Source organism: Phyllobates terribilis, unplaced genomic scaffold (genome assembly GCF_046119375.1).
Source record: "Phyllobates terribilis strain yellow unplaced genomic scaffold, ASM4611937v1 Scaffold_499__1_contigs__length_1316695, whole genome shotgun sequence".
NCBI lineage: Eukaryota > Metazoa > Chordata > Amphibia > Anura > Dendrobatidae > Phyllobates > Phyllobates terribilis.
Genome location: NW_027363259.1, coordinates 355,836 through 372,959, shown reverse-complemented (window position 1 = coordinate 372,959; position 17,124 = coordinate 355,836). Strand labels below are relative to the sequence as shown.

Below are 17,124 nucleotides of genomic sequence, written 5' to 3'. Positions count from 1 at the left end.
ACATTGAATTCAATTCTTTCTGATTTTAGAAACTGCATTAAAGAAGGGTTGCACCGGTCCTGGAGATACTGCAATACCAGGTCAATGCGTGGAGTGGACAGAGCAAGCTCTTTTTCCATCTCCCTGTTCTAAAAATCCATTTAATATATGGTCCCCAGATAGGGGACGTATCAGATATTAAACTGATAAGAACAGATACTACACTTGATCTTAGCCAAAAGGCCGAGAAGCGATAACCAGAATTGGTTTCAAACTACGGAGCCACCCAAGGATCCTAAAAAGTCCATTTGTGGAGATGAGCTCCTGGACTCCCGTTAAGAAGACATGTTGTCAACCTCTAGATCCCTTACATGCCTGCACTTTTCGGCTTGCTGCTGCTGCAATCCACGCGTTTTAGATCTGCATAACTCCACCTCTTTAAACACAGCACCTTCACCCCCTGCTGTTCCCACCCGCCTCAACACCGTTGGAAGGGAGGAGAACCAATTAAGGCGGGGGGTGGGGTGGAACGAGCAGCTGTCTACCCTTAGCAGGAGGGCTCCTGATTACATACCTCTCCTGCTGCTGCTGCTGCTGGCTGTCCAGCAGCAGACTGAAGGTGGCTGCTGCTGTGCACAGGTATATAAAGGCTCAGAGCCTATTATGACATGCGCAGCCAGCGTTCCATTGCCACATTCCATCTACTGCAGGCAGGATACCTGGCTGGCTGAATGTCGCTGAGAAGCTCACAGAGACCGCCATAAGCAACAGTTTAACAGAATGCCACAGACTAATCAACCAAACTTTTTGGGTTGGGTTCTCTTTTATAGTCTGCAGGCATTAAATGAAAGAAGTCAGTGTTCCAGCAGAAGGAGACAACGTTTCAGAAAAGGCATTGTAGCAAACCAAAAAAGAAATTTTAAGCGCAGCAGAGTAACCAGCGCACATACCTGTTAGCTCAGGTGAGTTTAAAAGGCTGCTGTTGATAACAAGGGCATTTGCTAAATAGATGGTGTGTGTGCAACAATATACTGAAAGGTCAATTATATTGTGCAGCTTATCTCACCACCTGTAGTTATTTAGGTGAAAGCTCCAAAATGCTTGCCTAATATGTCTGTTTATCCAAAAGGAAGTAAAAAGGGAGAGCTAGAAAGATAGCATTGCATCACATTACATGGCAATGCAATGCACAGTTGCTGAAGTTGAACCAAAATGAGCTTGTAATCTGGCTTCTGCAACTTTGAACATGAAAAATCCAATGAGGAGAAGAAAAGCAGAGCCAAAGAGTCCATCCCAAAATCCGACAAACAAGCAAAATGAACAAAAAAACATTGAATTCAATTCTTTCTGATTTTAGAAACTGCATTAAAGAAGGGGTGCACCGGTCCTGGAGATACTGCAATACCAGGTCAATGCGTGGAGTGGACAGAGCAAGCTCTTTTTCCATCTCCCTGTTCTAAAAATCCATTTAATATATGGTCCCCAGATAGGGGACGTATCAGATATTAAACTGATAAGAACAGATACTACACTTGATCTTAGCCAAAAGGCCCAGAAGCGATAACCAGAATTGGTTTCAAACTACGGAGCCACCCAAGGATCCTAAAAAGTCCATTTGTGGAGATGAGCTCCTGGACTCCCGTTAAGAAGACATGTTGTCAACCTCTAGATCCCTTACATGCCTGCACTTTTCGGCTTGCTGCTGCTGCAATCCACGCGTTTTAGATCTGCATAACTCCACCTCTTTAAACACAGCACCTTCACCCCCTGCTGTTCCCACCCGCCTCAACACCGTTGGAAGGGAGGAGAACCAATTAAGGCGGGGGGTGGGGTGGAACGAGCAGCTGTCTACCCTTAGCAGGAGGGCTCCTGATTACATACCTCTCCTGCTGCTGCTGCTGCTGGCTGTCCAGCAGCAGACTGAAGGTGGCTGCTGCTGTGCACAGGTATATAAAGGCTCAGAGCCTATTATGACACGCGCAGCCAGCGTTCCATTGCCACATTCCATCTACTGCAGGCAGGATACCTGGCTGGCTGAATGTCGCTGAGAAGCTCACAGAGACCGCCATAAGCAACAGTTTAACAGAATGCCACAGACTAATCAACCAAACTTTTTGGGTTGGGTTCTCTTTTATAGTCTGCAGGCATTAAATGAAAGAAGTCAGTGTTCCAGCAGAAGGAGACAACGTTTCAGAAAAGGCATTGTAGCAAACCAAAAAAGAAATTTTAAGCGCAGCAGAGTAACCAGCGCACATACCTGTTAGCTCAGGTGAGTTTAAAAGGCTGCTGTTGATAACAAGGGCATTTGCTAAATAGATGGTGTGTGTGCAACAATATACTGAAAGGTCAATTATATTGTGCAGCTTATCTCACCACCTGTAGTTATTTAGGTGAAAGCTCCAAAATGCTTGCCTAATATGTCTGTTTATCCAAAAGGAAGTAAAAAGGGAGAGCTAGAAAGATAGCATTGCATCACATTACATGGCAATGCAATGCACAGTTGCTGAAGTTGAACCAAAATGAGCTTGTAATCTGGCTTCTGCAACTTTGAACATGAAAAATCCAATGAGGAGAAGAAAAGCAGAGCCAAAGAGTCCATCCCAAAATCCGACAAACAAGCAAAATGAACAAAAAACATTGAATTCAATTCTTTCTGATTTTAGAAACTGCATTAAAGAAGGGGTGCACCGGTCCTGGAGATACTGCAATACCAGGTCAATGCGTGGAGTGGACAGAGCAAGCTCTTTTTCCATCTCCCTGTTCTAAAAATCCATTTAATATATGGTCCCCAGATAGGGGACGTATCAGATATTAAACTGATAAGAACAGATACTACACTTGATCTTAGCCAAAAGGCCGAGAAGCGATAACCAGAATTGGTTTCAAACTACGGAGCCACCCAAGGATCCTAAAAAGTCCATTTGTGGAGATGAGCTCCTGGACTCCCGTTAAGAAGACATGTTGTCAACCTCTAGATCCCTTACATGCCTGCACTTTTCGGCTTGCTGCTGCTGCAATCCACGCGTTTTAGATCTGCATAACTCCACCTCTTTAAACACAGCACCTTCACCCCCTGCTGTTCCCACCCGCCTCAACACCGTTGGAAGGGAGGAGAACCAATTAAGGCGGGGGGTGGGGTGGAACGAGCAGCTGTCTACCCTTAGCAGGAGGGCTCCTGATTACATACCTCTCCTGCTGCTGCTGCTGCTGGCTGTCCAGCAGCAGACTGAAGGTGGCTGCTGCTGTGCACAGGTATATAAAGGCTCAGAGCCTATTATGACACGCGCAGCCAGCGTTCCATTGCCACATTCCATCTACTGCAGGCAGGATACCTGGCTGGCTGAATGTCGCTGAGAAGCTCACAGAGACCGCCATAAGCAACAGTTTAACAGAATGCCACAGACTAATCAACCAAACTTTTTGGGTTGGGTTCTCTTTTATAGTCTGCAGGCATTAAATGAAAGAAGTCAGTGTTCCAGCAGAAGGAGACAACGTTTCAGAAAAGGCATTGTAGCAAACCAAAAAAGAAATTTTAAGCGCAGCAGAGTAACCAGCGCACATACCTGTTAGCTCAGGTGAGTTTAAAAGGCTGCTGTTGATAACAAGGGCATTTGCTAAATAGATGGTGTGTGTGCAACAATATACTGAAAGGTCAATTATATTGTGCAGCTTATCTCACCACCTGTAGTTATTTAGGTGAAAGCTCCAAAATGCTTGCCTAATATGTCTGTTTATCCAAAAGGAAGTAAAAAGGGAGAGCTAGAAAGATAGCATTGCATCACATTACATGGCAATGCAATGCACAGTTGCTGAAGTTGAACCAAAATGAGCTTGTAATCTGGCTTCTGCAACTTTGAACATGAAAAATCCAATGAGGAGAAGAAAAGCAGAGCCAAAGAGTCCATCCCAAAATCCGACAAACAAGCAAAATGAACAAAAAACATTGAATTCAATTCTTTCTGATTTTAGAAACTGCATTAAAGAAGGGGTGCACCGGTCCTGGAGATACTGCAATACCAGGTCAATGCGTGGAGTGGACAGAGCAAGCTCTTTTTCCATCTCCCTGTTCTAAAAATCCATTTAATATATGGTCCCCAGATAGGGGACGTATCAGATATTAAACTGATAAGAACAGATACTACACTTGATCTTAGCCAAAAGGCCCAGAAGCGATAACCAGAATTGGTTTCAAACTACGGAGCCACCCAAGGATCCTAAAAAGTCCATTTGTGGAGATGAGCTCCTGGACTCCCGTTAAGAAGACATGTTGTCAACCTCTAGATCCCTTACATGCCTGCACTTTTCGGCTTGCTGCTGCTGCAATCCACGCGTTTTAGATCTGCATAACTCCACCTCTTTAAACACAGCACCTTCACCCCCTGCTGTTCCCACCCGCCTCAACACCGTTGGAAGGGAGGAGAACCAATTAAGGCGGGTGGTGGGGTGGAACGAGCAGCTGTCTACCCTTAGCAGGAGGGCTCCTGATTACATACCTCTCCTGCTGCTGCTGCTGCTGGCTGTCCAGCAGCAGACTGAAGGTGGCTGCTGCTGTGCACAGGTATATAAAGGCTCAGAGCCTATTATGACACGCGCAGCCAGCGTTCCATTGCCACATTCCATCTACTGCAGGCAGGATACCTGGCTGGCTGAATGTCGCTGAGAAGCTCACAGAGACCGCCATAAGCAACAGTTTAACAGAATGCCACAGACTAATCAACCAAACTTTTTGGGTTGGGTTCTCTTTTATAGTCTGCAGGCATTAAATGAAAGAAGTCAGTGTTCCAGCAGAAGGAGACAACGTTTCAGAAAAGGCATTGTAGCAAACCAAAAAAGAAATTTTAAGCGCAGCAGAGTAACCAGCGCACATACCTGTTAGCTCAGGTGAGTTTAAAAGGCTGCTGTTGATAACAAGGGCATTTGCTAAATAGATGGTGTGTGTGCAACAATATACTGAAAGGTCAATTATATTGTGCAGCTTATCTCACCACCTGTAGTTATTTAGGTGAAAGCTCCAAAATGCTTGCCTAATATGTCTGTTTATCCAAAAGGAAGTAAAAAGGGAGAGCTAGAAAGATAGCATTGCATCACATTACATGGCAATGCAATGCACAGTTGCTGAAGTTGAACCAAAATGAGCTTGTAATCTGGCTTCTGCAACTTTGAACATGAAAAATCCAATGAGGAGAAGAAAAGCAGAGCCAAAGAGTCCATCCCAAAATCCGACAAACAAGCAAAATGAACAAAAAACATTGAATTCAATTCTTTCTGATTTTAGAAACTGCATTAAAGAAGGGGTGCACCGGTCCTGGAGATACTGCAATACCAGGTCAATGCGTGGAGTGGACAGAGCAAGCTCTTTTTCCATCTCCCTGTTCTAAAAATCCATTTAATATATGGTCCCCAGATAGGGGACGTATCAGATATTAAACTGATAAGAACAGATACTACACTTGATCTTAGCCAAAAGGCCGAGAAGCGATAACCAGAATTGGTTTCAAACTACGGAGCCACCCAAGGATCCTAAAAAGTCCATTTGTGGAGATGAGCTCCTGGACTCCCGTTAAGAAGACATGTTGTCAACCTCTAGATCCCTTACATGCCTGCACTTTTCGGCTTGCTGCTGCTGCAATCCACGCGTTTTAGATCTGCATAACTCCACCTCTTTAAACACAGCACCTTCACCCCCTGCTGTTCCCACCCGCCTCAACACCGTTGGAAGGGAGGAGAACCAATTAAGGCGGGGGGTGGGGTGGAACGAGCAGCTGTCTACCCTTAGCAGGAGGGCTCCTGATTACATACCTCTCCTGCTGCTGCTGCTGCTGGCTGTCCAGCAGCAGACTGAAGGTGGCTGCTGCTGTGCACAGGTATATAAAGGCTCAGAGCCTATTATGACACGCGCAGCCAGCGTTCCATTGCCACATTCCATCTACTGCAGGCAGGATACCTGGCTGGCTGAATGTCGCTGAGAAGCTCACAGAGACCGCCATAAGCAACAGTTTAACAGAATGCCACAGACTAATCAACCAAACTTTTTGGGTTGGGTTCTCTTTTATAGTCTGCAGGCATTAAATGAAAGAAGTCAGTGTTCCAGCAGAAGGAGACAACGTTTCAGAAAAGGCATTGTAGCAAACCAAAAAAGAAATTTTAAGCGCAGCAGAGTAACCAGCGCACATACCTGTTAGCTCAGGTGAGTTTAAAAGGCTGCTGTTGATAACAAGGGCATTTGCTAAATAGATGGTGTGTGTGCAACAATATACTGAAAGGTCAATTATATTGTGCAGCTTATCTCACCACCTGTAGTTATTTAGGTGAAAGCTCCAAAATGCTTGCCTAATATGTCTGTTTATCCAAAAGGAAGTAAAAAGGGAGAGCTAGAAAGATAGCATTGCATCACATTACATGGCAATGCAATGCACAGTTGCTGAAGTTGAACCAAAATGAGCTTGTAATCTGGCTTCTGCAACTTTGAACATGAAAAATCCAATGAGGAGAAGAAAAGCAGAGCCAAAGAGTCCATCCCAAAATCCGACAAACAAGCAAAATGAACAAAAAACATTGAATTCAATTCTTTCTGATTTTAGAAACTGCATTAAAGAAGGGGTGCACCGGTCCTGGAGATACTGCAATACCAGGTCAATGCGTGGAGTGGACAGAGCAAGCTCTTTTTCCATCTCCCTGTTCTAAAAATCCATTTAATATATGGTCCCCAGATAGGGGACGTATCAGATATTAAACTGATAAGAACAGATACTACACTTGATCTCAGCCAAAAGGCCGAGAAGCGATAACCAGAATTGGTTTCAAACTACGGAGCCACCCAAGGATCCTAAAAAGTCCATTTGTGGAGATGAGCTCCTGGACTCCCGTTAAGAAGACATGTTGTCAACCTCTAGATCCCTTACATGCCTGCACTTTTCGGCTTGCTGCTGCTGCAATCCACGCGTTTTAGATCTGCATAACTCCACCTCTTTAAACACAGCACCTTCACCCCCTGCTGTTCCCACCCGCCTCAACACCGTTGGAAGGGAGGAGAACCAATTAAGGCGGGGGGTGGGGTGGAACGAGCAGCTGTCTACCCTTAGCAGGAGGGCTCCTGATTACATACCTCTCCTGCTGCTGCTGCTGCTGGCTGTCCAGCAGCAGACTGAAGGTGGCTGCTGCTGTGCACAGGTATATAAAGGCTCAGAGCCTATTATGACACGCGCAGCCAGCGTTCCATTGCCACATTCCATCTACTGCAGGCAGGATACCTGGCTGGCTGAATGTCGCTGAGAAGCTCACAGAGACCGCCATAAGCAACAGTTTAACAGAATGCCACAGACTAATCAACCAAACTTTTTGGGTTGGGTTCTCTTTTATAGTCTGCAGGCATTAAATGAAAGAAGTCAGTGTTCCAGCAGAAGGAGACAACGTTTCAGAAAAGGCATTGTAGCAAACCAAAAAAGAAATTTTAAGCGCAGCAGAGTAACCAGCGCACATACCTGTTAGCTCAGGTGAGTTTAAAAGGCTGCTGTTGATAACAAGGGCATTTGCTAAATAGATGGTGTGTGTGCAACAATATACTGAAAGGTCAATTATATTGTGCAGCTTATCTCACCACCTGTAGTTATTTAGGTGAAAGCTCCAAAATGCTTGCCTAATATGTCTGTTTATCCAAAAGGAAGTAAAAAGGGAGAGCTAGAAAGATAGCATTGCATCACATTACATGGCAATGCAATGCACAGTTGCTGAAGTTGAACCAAAATGAGCTTGTAATCTGGCTTCTGCAACTTTGAACATGAAAAATCCAATGAGGAGAAGAAAAGCAGAGCCAAAGAGTCCATCCCAAAATCCGACAAACAAGCAAAATGAACAAAAAACATTGAATTCAATTCTTTCTGATTTTAGAAACTGCATTAAAGAAGGGGTGCACCGGTCCTGGAGATACTGCAATACCAGGTCAATGCGTGGAGTGGACAGAGCAAGCTCTTTTTCCATCTCCCTGTTCTAAAAATCCATTTAATATATGGTCCCCAGATAGGGGACGTATCAGATATTAAACTGATAAGAACAGATACTACACTTGATCTTAGCCAAAAGGCCGAGAAGCGATAACCAGAATTGGTTTCAAACTACGGAGCCACCCAAGGATCCTAAAAAGTCCATTTGTGGAGATGAGCTCCTGGACTCCCGTTAAGAAGACATGTTGTCAACCTCTAGATCCCTTACATGCCTGCACTTTTCGGCTTGCTGCTGCTGCAATCCACGCGTTTTAGATCTGCATAACTCCACCTCTTTAAACACAGCACCTTCACCCCCTGCTGTTCCCACCCGCCTCAACACCGTTGGAAGGGAGGAGAACCAATTAAGGCGGGGGGTGGGGTGGAACGAGCAGCTGTCTACCCTTAGCAGGAGGGCTCCTGATTACATACCTCTCCTGCTGCTGCTGCTGCTGGCTGTCCAGCAGCAGACTGAAGGTGTCTGCTGCTGTGCACAGGTATATAAAGGCTCAGAGCCTATTATGACACGCGCAGCCAGCGTTCCATTGCCACATTCCATCTACTGCAGGCAGGATACCTGGCTGGCTGAATGTCGCTGAGAAGCTCACAGAGACCGCCATAAGCAACAGTTTAACAGAATGCCACAGACTAATCAACCAAACTTTTTGGGTTGGGTTCTCTTTTATAGTCTGCAGGCATTAAATGAAAGAAGTCAGTGTTCCAGCAGAAGGAGACAACGTTTCAGAAAAGGCATTGTAGCAAACCAAAAAAGAAATTTTAAGCGCAGCAGAGTAACCAGCGCACATACCTGTTAGCTCAGGTGAGTTTAAAAGGCTGCTGTTGATAACAAGGGCATTTGCTAAATAGATGGTGTGTGTGCAACAATATACTGAAAGGTCAATTATATTGTGCAGCTTATCTCACCACCTGTAGTTATTTAGGTGAAAGCTCCAAAATGCTTGCCTAATATGTCTGTTTATCCAAAAGGAAGTAAAAAGGGAGAGCTAGAAAGATAGCATTGCATCACATTACATGGCAATGCAATGCACAGTTGCTGTAGTTGAACCAAAATGAGCTTGTAATCTGGCTTCTGCAACTTTGAACATGAAAAATCCAATGAGGAGAAGAAAAGCAGAGCCAAAGAGTCCATCCCAAAATCCGACAAACAAGCAAAATGAACAAAAAACATTGAATTCAATTCTTTCTGATTTTAGAAACTGCATTAAAGAAGGGGTGCACCGGTCCTGGAGATACTGCAATACCAGGTCAATGCGTGGAGTGGACAGAGCAAGCTCTTTTTCCATCTCCCTGTTCTAAAAATCCATTTAATATATGGTCCCCAGATAGGGGACGTATCAGATATTAAACTGATAAGAACAGATACTACACTTGATCTTAGCCAAAAGGCCGAGAAGCGATAACCAGAATTGGTTTCAAACTACGGAGCCACCCAAGGATCCTAAAAAGTCCATTTGTGGAGATGAGCTCCTGGACTCCCGTTAAGAAGACATGTTGTCAACCTCTAGATCCCTTACATGCCTGCACTTTTCGGCTTGCTGCTGCTGCAATCCACGCGTTTTAGATCTGCATAACTCCACCTCTTTAAACACAGCACCTTCACCCCCTGCTGTTCCCACCCGCCTCAACACCGTTGGAAGGGAGGAGAACCAATTAAGGCGGGGGGTGGGGTGGAACGAGCAGCTGTCTACCCTTAGCAGGAGGGCTCCTGATTACATACCTCTCCTGCTGCTGCTGCTGCTGGCTGTCCAGCAGCAGACTGAAGGTGGCTGCTGCTGTGCACAGGTATATAAAGGCTCAGAGCCTATTATGACACGCGCAGCCAGCGTTCCATTGCCACATTCCATCTACTGCAGGCAGGATACCTGGCTGGCTGAATGTCGCTGAGAAGCTCACAGAGACCGCCATAAGCAACAGTTTAACAGAATGCCACAGACTAATCAACCAAACTTTTTGGGTTGGGTTCTCTTTTATAGTCTGCAGGCATTAAATGAAAGAAGTCAGTGTTCCAGCAGAAGGAGACAACGTTTCAGAAAAGGCATTGTAGCAAACCAAAAAAGAAATTTTAAGCGCAGCAGAGTAAAACCAGGGGAGGAGTCCTGAGGAGATAATTTGCATAATCCCACTGCATTTTGGGGTAAGTGAAGAGTCTCCGCGAGCTCAAAGAACACTGGATTTTGGCTGTTGGAGCTGAAAAGAGGACATCGGTAAACCAGGGGAGGAGTCCTGAGGAGATAATTTGCATATTCCCACTGCATTTTGGGGTAAGTGAAGAGTCTCCGCGAGCTCAAAGAACACTGGATTTTGGCTGTTGGAGCTGAAAAGAGGACATCGGTAAACCAGGGGAGGAGTCCTGAGGAGATAATTTGCATATTCCCACTGCATTTTGGGGTAAGTGAAGAGTCTCCGCGAGCTCAAAGAACACTGGATTTTGGCTGTTGGAGCTGAAAAGAGGACATCGGTAAACCAGGGGAGGAGTCCTGAGGAGATAATTTGCATATTCCCACTGCATTTTGGGGTAAGTGAAGAGTCTCCGCGAGCTCAAAGAACACTGGATTTTGGCTGTTGGAGCTGAAAAGAGGACATCGGTAAACCAGGGGAGGAGTCCTGAGGAGATAATTTGCATATTCCCACTGCATTTTGGGGTAAGTGAAGAGTCTACGCGAGCTCAAAGAACACTGGATTTTGGCTGTTGGAGCTGAAAAGAGGACATCGGTAAACCAGGGGAGGAGTCCTGAGGAGATAATTTGCATATTCCCACTGCATTTTGGGGTAAGTGAAGAGTCTCCGCGAGCTCAAAGAACACTGGATTTTGGCTGTTGGAGCTGAAAAGAGGACATCGGTAAACCGCGCGCCGGTAGGCGCGCGCATTTTGAAGCTTTTTTTTTAAGCTTTTTTCACTGTTTTCAGAACATTAACAATAAGAACATGGAAGAGTCCAGGAGCCATTTGGTGAGCTGCATATCCTGCTACATGTTCACAGACTTGCCAGTGGAAAAGCCAAACTTCACATGCCAGAAATGCAAGCTTGTGTCCCTGTTGGAGGAAAAGTTGCGAAATCTAGAAGAGAGGTTAACTACCTTGAAAATCATTAAGGAAGGTGAAGAGTTCTTAGACAGAGCAGAATTATCTCTTCATGATTCAGAAAGAGAAGAAATTCGAACTGCACCTGACGAAACAGAGGAATGGAAGCATGTGACCCACAGAAGCAGGAGGATCGAGAGGCAGTCAGCACCCATACTGCTCAGGAACCAGTACCAGGCTCTCACGCAGGAGAACCATGAAGAAATACAGCAAAATAAGACTTTGCCAGCAATGAATAACCTTGTAAGCCCTCAGAATCCTCCTGGATGGAGAAAGAAGAATGTTGTGAAGAAAAAACGGAGAGTGGTGGTCATGGGGGATTCCCTGTTAAGAGGAACAGAGGCCGCTATCTGCAGACCAGACATAACCTCAAGAGAAATGTGCTGTCTTCCAGGAGCAAAAATTAAAGATGTGTCTGACAGGATATCAAGACTCTTCAGACCTACAGATCACTACCCATTCCTGCTAATACATGTGGGGACAAATGACACCGCAAGAAAGGACCTGGAAACCATCTGCAGTGACTTTGAAGACTTAGGCAAGAAAGTGAAAGAATTGGGAGTGCAGGTGGTCTTCTCATCCATCCTCCCAGTGGATGGCCATGGAACAATGAGGTGGAATAAGATTCTACAGGTGAACAACTGGCTACATCGATGGTGCCGTCAACAAGGATTTGGATTTCTGGATCACGGAATGAATTACCTATACGATGGACTACTTGCTAGAGATGGGGTGCACCTTACGAAGACTGGAAAACATGTATTTGGAAGTCGCCTTGCTACACTCATCAGAAGAGCTTTAAACTAGAACAATGTGGGAAGGGAAGCAAAAGGCCAGAAAAAGCCATACAGCTGACAAATACTATTGAGATCTCTGCTACTGGAAGTGGAAAGGAAGAACAAAGATAAAACAATTTAAATAATAAAAATATGGGAGGAAGAGAAACCAATCACAAACTAAAATGTTTTTATACAAATGCACAAAGCATGGGCAACAAACAAGGAGAATTGGAACTACTAATGCAGGAAAAGGAATATGATGTCATTGGAATCACTGAAACTTGGTGGGACGATACACATGATTGGAATAAAAGGCTAAAAGGATACACCTTATTTGCAAGAAACAGACTTGATAAACGAGGAGGAGGTGTTGCATTGTATGTTAGAAAAGCGTATATCTGCACAGAGATTGAAGCTTCAGAGACTGGGAGTTCTGTGGAAACTGTTTGGGTAAGAATACAAGGAGAGAACAGCGGAAAGGACACCATTGTAGGCATTTACTACAGGCCACCTGGGCAAGCTGAAGATATGGATGAACTCTTTATGTATCAAATGACCAAGTTCTCCAAAAAATATGACGTAGTGGTCATGGGAGATTTCAACTATCCAGACATTTGTTGGGAATCTCTCTCAAGTAAAACTAACAGGTCAAGCAAATTCTTATCCTCTCTTGCTGACAACTTTATCTTCCAAAAGGTAGGGGAGAAAACAAGGGGATCTGCTACTTTGGATCTAATCCTTATAAACAGGGAGGAAATGGTTGAGGAGGTAAAGGTGGCTGGGACCCTAGGAGGCAGCGATCATGCTATTATAGAATTTTGGATAACTAGAGGAGGAAGACATGTGAAGACTCAGACTTCAAGGTTAGATTTTAGAAAGGCAGATTTTAAGAGACTCAGAAAGAGAATAGGAGTGATCCAATGGCTGGATGTCCTTAAGGACAAAAATGTCCAGGAAGGATGGGAAATTTTTAAAAATGAGATTCTCAAAGCACAATCGTTAACAATCCCGAAAAGTAGGAAGAATGGGAAGCATTTAAGGAAACCAGGATGGATGAACACAGAACTTAAACACATGCTAAAAAGAAAGAAAGAAATGTTTATTAAATGGAAAGAGGGAGGCATATCTAAAGAAGATTATAATGCAGTCTGCAGATCCTGTAGGGCACGTATCAGGTTAGCTAAAGCTGACAATGAATTAAGGCTTGCAAGAGATGTCAAAAGCAATAAAAAAGGATTTTGGGGGTATGTCAAAAGTAAAAGAAAAGTCAAAGATGCTATAGGATTTTTACAGGATGAAAATGGAGAAATGGTAAGAGAGGATGTTGAGAAGGCCGAACTTTTTAATTCCTATTTTGCATCTGTTTTCCCTCAGAAAGAAAATGTAACATCAACTGATCTTCACTGTCCTTTTAAAGGAATAGAGGAATCCAAGTTATCTGTAAACAGAAAGCTTGTGAGGGAATATTTAGCTAACATAAATGAGTTCAAGTCTCCAGGTCCAGATGAATTACACCCCAGAGTACTGAAGGAGATCGTAGAAGAAATTTTAGAACCACTCTCCATAATCTTTGAAAATTCTTGGAGAACAGGAGAAGTCCCAGAAGACTGGAGAAGAGCAAATGTTGTTCCTATCTTCAAAAAGGGGAAGAAGGTGGACCCAGGGAACTATAGGCCGGTGAGTCTGACTTCTATACCAGGAAAGATCTTTGAACAAATTATTAAACAACATGTATGTAAGTACATGGATAAGAATGAAGTGATTAACCAGAGTCAGCATGGGTTTGTAACTAACAAGTCATGTCAGACTAACTTAATTTCCTTCTATGACAGAATCACTGACTGGGTGGATCAGGGAAATGCTGTAGATATAGTATATCTTGACTTCAGCAAAGCATTTGACAAAGTATCTCACACCATCCTTATTGAAAAAATGACCAAGTATGCAATGGACCAGGCAACTGTTAGGTGGATTCATAACTGGCTTAGTGATCGGACTCAAAGGGTGGTTGTAAATGGCTTCACATCCAGCTGGATGAATGTCTCAAGTGGGGTACCACAGGGCTCCGTCCTGGGACCTGTATTGTTCAACATCTTTATCAATGATTTAGATGAAGGAATTGAGGGTAAACTGATTAAATTTGCTGATGACACAAAGCTAGGAGGGATAGCTAATACTAGAGAAGAGAGAGAGAGGATTCAAAAAGACCTAAATAAACTGGAGCAGTGGGCAGCAACCAACAGAATGGTTTTTAACAGGGAAAAATGCAAAGTACTACATCTGGGCAATAAAAATGAAAAAAGCATATACAGAATGGGAGGAATAGAGCTAAGCAACAGTACATGTGAAAAAGACTTAGGTATACTAATAGATCATAGACTGAACATGAGTCAACAGTGTGATGCAGCAGCAAAAAAGGCAAATACAATTCTGGGATGTATTAACAGAAGCATACAGTCTAGATCACGTGAAGTCATTATCGGTCTTTACTCCTCTTTGGTCAGACCTCATCTGGAATACTGTGTACAGTTTTGGGCACCACATTTTAAAAAAGACATAGACAAACTGGAGCAAGTTCAGAGAAGAGCGACCAGAATGGTGACTGGTCTGCAAACCATGTCCTATGAGGAACGGTTGCAGGATTTGGGAATGTTTAGCTTGCAAAAAAGAAGACTGAGAGGAGACTTAATAGCTGTCTACAAATATGTCAAGGGCTGTCACATTGTAGAAGGATCATCTTTATTCTCATTTGCACAAGGAAAGACTAGAAGCAATGGGATGAAACTAAATGGGAGGAGACACAGATTAGATATTAGAAAAAACTTTTTGACAGTTAGGGTGATTAATGAGTGGAACAGGCTGCCACGAGAGGTGGTGAGTTCCCCTTCAATGGACGTCTTCAAACAGAGGCTGGACAGACATCTGTCTGAGATGATCTAGTGAATCCTGCTTTGAGCAGGGGGTTGGACCAGATGACCCAGGAGGTCCCTTCCAACTCTACCATTCTATGATTCTATGATTCTATGAGAGTAACCAGCGCACATACCTGTTAGCTCAGGTGAGTTTAAAAGGCTGCTGTTGATAACAAGGGCATTTGCTAAATAGATGGTGTGTGTGCAACAATATACTGAAAGGTCAATTATATTGTGCAGCTTATCTCACCACCTGTAGTTATTTAGGTGAAAGCTCCAAAATGCTTGCCTAATATGTCTGTTTATCCAAAAGGAAGTAAAAAGGGAGAGCTAGAAAGATAGCATTGCATCACATTACATGGCAATGCAATGCACAGTTGCTGAAGTTGAACCAAAATGAGCTTGTAATCTGGCTTCTGCAACTTTGAACATGAAAAATCCAATGAGGAGAAGAAAAGCAAAGCCAAAGAGTCCATCCCCAAATCCGACAAACAAGCAAAATGAACAAAAAACATTGAATTCAATTCTTTCTGATTTTAGAAACTGCATTAAAGAAGGGGTGCACCGGTCCTGGAGATACTGCAATACCAGGTCAATGCGTGGAGTGGACAGAGCAAGCTCTTTTTCCATCTCCCTGTTCTAAAAATCCATTTAATATATGGTCCCCAGATAGGGGACATATCAGATATTAAACTGATAAGAACAGATACTACACTTGATCTTAGCCAAAAGGCCGAGAAGCGATAACCAGAATTGGTTTCAAACTACGGAGCCACCCAAGGATCCTAAAAAGTCCATTTGTGGAGATGAGCTCCTGGACTCCCGTTAAGAAGACATGTTGTCAACCTCTAGATCCCTTACATGCCTGCACTTTTCGGCTTGCTGCTGCTGCAATCCACGCGTTTTAGATCTGCATAACTCCACCTCTTTAAACACAGCACCTTCACCCCCTGCTGTTCCCACCCGCCTCAACACCGTTGGAAGGGAGGAGAACCAATTAAGGCGGGGGGTGGGGTGGAACGAGCAGCTGTCTACCCTTAGCAGAAGGGCTCCTGATTACATACCTCTCCTGCTGCTGCTGCTGCTGGCTGTCCAGCAGCAGACTGAAGGTGGCTGCTGCTGTGCACAGGTATATAAAGGCTCAGAGCCTATTATGACACGCGCAGCCAGCGTTCCATTGCCACATTCCATCTACTGCAGGCAGGATACCTGGCTGGCTGAATGTCGCTGAGAAGCTCACAGAGACCGCCATAAGCAACAGTTTAACAGAATGCCACAGACTAATCAACCAAACTTTTTGGGTTGGGTTCTCTTTTATAGTCTGCAGGCATTAAATGAAAGAAGTCAGTGTTCCAGCAGAAGGAGACAACGTTTCAGAAAAGGCATTGTAGCAAACCAAAAAAGAAATTTTAAGCGCAGCAGAGTAACCAGCGCACATACCTGTTAGCTCAGGTGAGTTTAAAAGGCTGCTGTTGATAACAAGGGCATTTGCTAAATAGATGGTGTGTGTGCAACAATATACTGAAAGGTCAATTATATTGTGCAGCTTATCTCACCACCTGTAGTTATTTAGGTGAAAGCTCCAAAATGCTTGCCTAATATGTCTGTTTATCCAAAAGGAAGTAAAAAGGGAGAGCTAGAAAGATAGCATTGCATCACATTACATGGCAATGCAATGCACAGTTGCTGAAGTTGAACCAAAATGAGCTTGTAATCTGGCTTCTGCAACTTTGAACATGAAAAATCCAATGAGGAGAAGAAAAGCAGAGCCAAAGAGTCCCAAAATCCGACAAACAAGCAAAATGAACAAAAAACATTGAATTCAATTCTTTCTGATTTTAGAAACTGCATTAAAGAAGGGGTGCACCGGTCCTGGAGATACTGCAATACCAGGTCAATGCGTGGAGTGGACAGAGCAAGCTCTTTTTCCATCTCCCTGTTCTAAAAATCCATTTAATATATGGTCCCCAGATAGGGGACGTATCAGATATTAAACTGATAAGAACAGATTTTTTTTTTTGGATTGAATATATCTTTTATTAGCACAAAAAATAAGTTAACAGACAGTGTACAGTGCCGCAGCCCAGTACACACAGAATTCTACATCATATTTACATAGCATGAGGATACGACGCACTAACTAGACATATCACACCCCTATGCTACACAAAACACTCAATCTGAAAGAAAAAGCATGTCAATCAATACAGTACGACGAACTGTGATAAGGGATGGGCATTGGGAAAAAGGGGATGGGGGGGGGGGGAAATCACAGGCCCGAAGCTTTATTGAAAGACAAGACACATAAGGGGAAAGGGGGAGGAGGGGTTTAGTCCTCATCCTCGTCCTCCGGACCGTCCATGATGGAATAGT

At 44.0% G+C, this 17,124-nt stretch overlaps 10 non-coding genes across 10 annotated transcripts; all 10 read right to left on the bottom strand.

The window, feature by feature from the left end:
- Positions 1-43: 43 nt before the first annotated feature.
- LOC141230928 (U2 spliceosomal RNA) lies at positions 44-234 on the bottom strand. Its single transcript, XR_012297375.1, has one exon. It is a non-coding gene; the product is annotated as a U2 spliceosomal RNA (small nuclear RNA).
- Positions 235-1,350: 1,116 nt separating this feature from the next.
- Positions 1,351-1,541, bottom strand: LOC141230154 (U2 spliceosomal RNA). Its single transcript, XR_012296710.1, has one exon. It is a non-coding gene; the product is annotated as a U2 spliceosomal RNA (small nuclear RNA).
- Positions 1,542-2,656: 1,115 nt separating this feature from the next.
- Positions 2,657-2,847, bottom strand: LOC141230543 (U2 spliceosomal RNA). Its single transcript, XR_012297002.1, has one exon. It is a non-coding gene; the product is annotated as a U2 spliceosomal RNA (small nuclear RNA).
- A 1,115-nt stretch (positions 2,848-3,962) lies between these two features.
- Positions 3,963-4,153, bottom strand: LOC141230153 (U2 spliceosomal RNA). Its single transcript, XR_012296709.1, has one exon. It is a non-coding gene; the product is annotated as a U2 spliceosomal RNA (small nuclear RNA).
- Positions 4,154-5,268: 1,115 nt separating this feature from the next.
- Positions 5,269-5,459, bottom strand: LOC141230542 (U2 spliceosomal RNA). Its single transcript, XR_012297001.1, has one exon. It is a non-coding gene; the product is annotated as a U2 spliceosomal RNA (small nuclear RNA).
- A 1,115-nt stretch (positions 5,460-6,574) lies between these two features.
- Positions 6,575-6,765, bottom strand: LOC141230150 (U2 spliceosomal RNA). Its single transcript, XR_012296706.1, has one exon. It is a non-coding gene; the product is annotated as a U2 spliceosomal RNA (small nuclear RNA).
- Positions 6,766-7,880: 1,115 nt separating this feature from the next.
- On the bottom strand, positions 7,881-8,071 carry LOC141230541 (U2 spliceosomal RNA). The gene has a single exon (XR_012297000.1). It is a non-coding gene; the product is annotated as a U2 spliceosomal RNA (small nuclear RNA).
- A 1,115-nt stretch (positions 8,072-9,186) lies between these two features.
- On the bottom strand, positions 9,187-9,377 carry LOC141230540 (U2 spliceosomal RNA). The gene has a single exon (XR_012296999.1). It is a non-coding gene; the product is annotated as a U2 spliceosomal RNA (small nuclear RNA).
- Positions 9,378-15,305: 5,928 nt separating this feature from the next.
- On the bottom strand, positions 15,306-15,496 carry LOC141230510 (U2 spliceosomal RNA). Its single transcript, XR_012296970.1, has one exon. It is a non-coding gene; the product is annotated as a U2 spliceosomal RNA (small nuclear RNA).
- Positions 15,497-16,607: 1,111 nt separating this feature from the next.
- Positions 16,608-16,806, bottom strand: LOC141230332 (U2 spliceosomal RNA). Its single transcript, XR_012296874.1, has one exon. It is a non-coding gene; the product is annotated as a U2 spliceosomal RNA (small nuclear RNA).
- Positions 16,807-17,124: the final 318 nt, after the last annotated feature.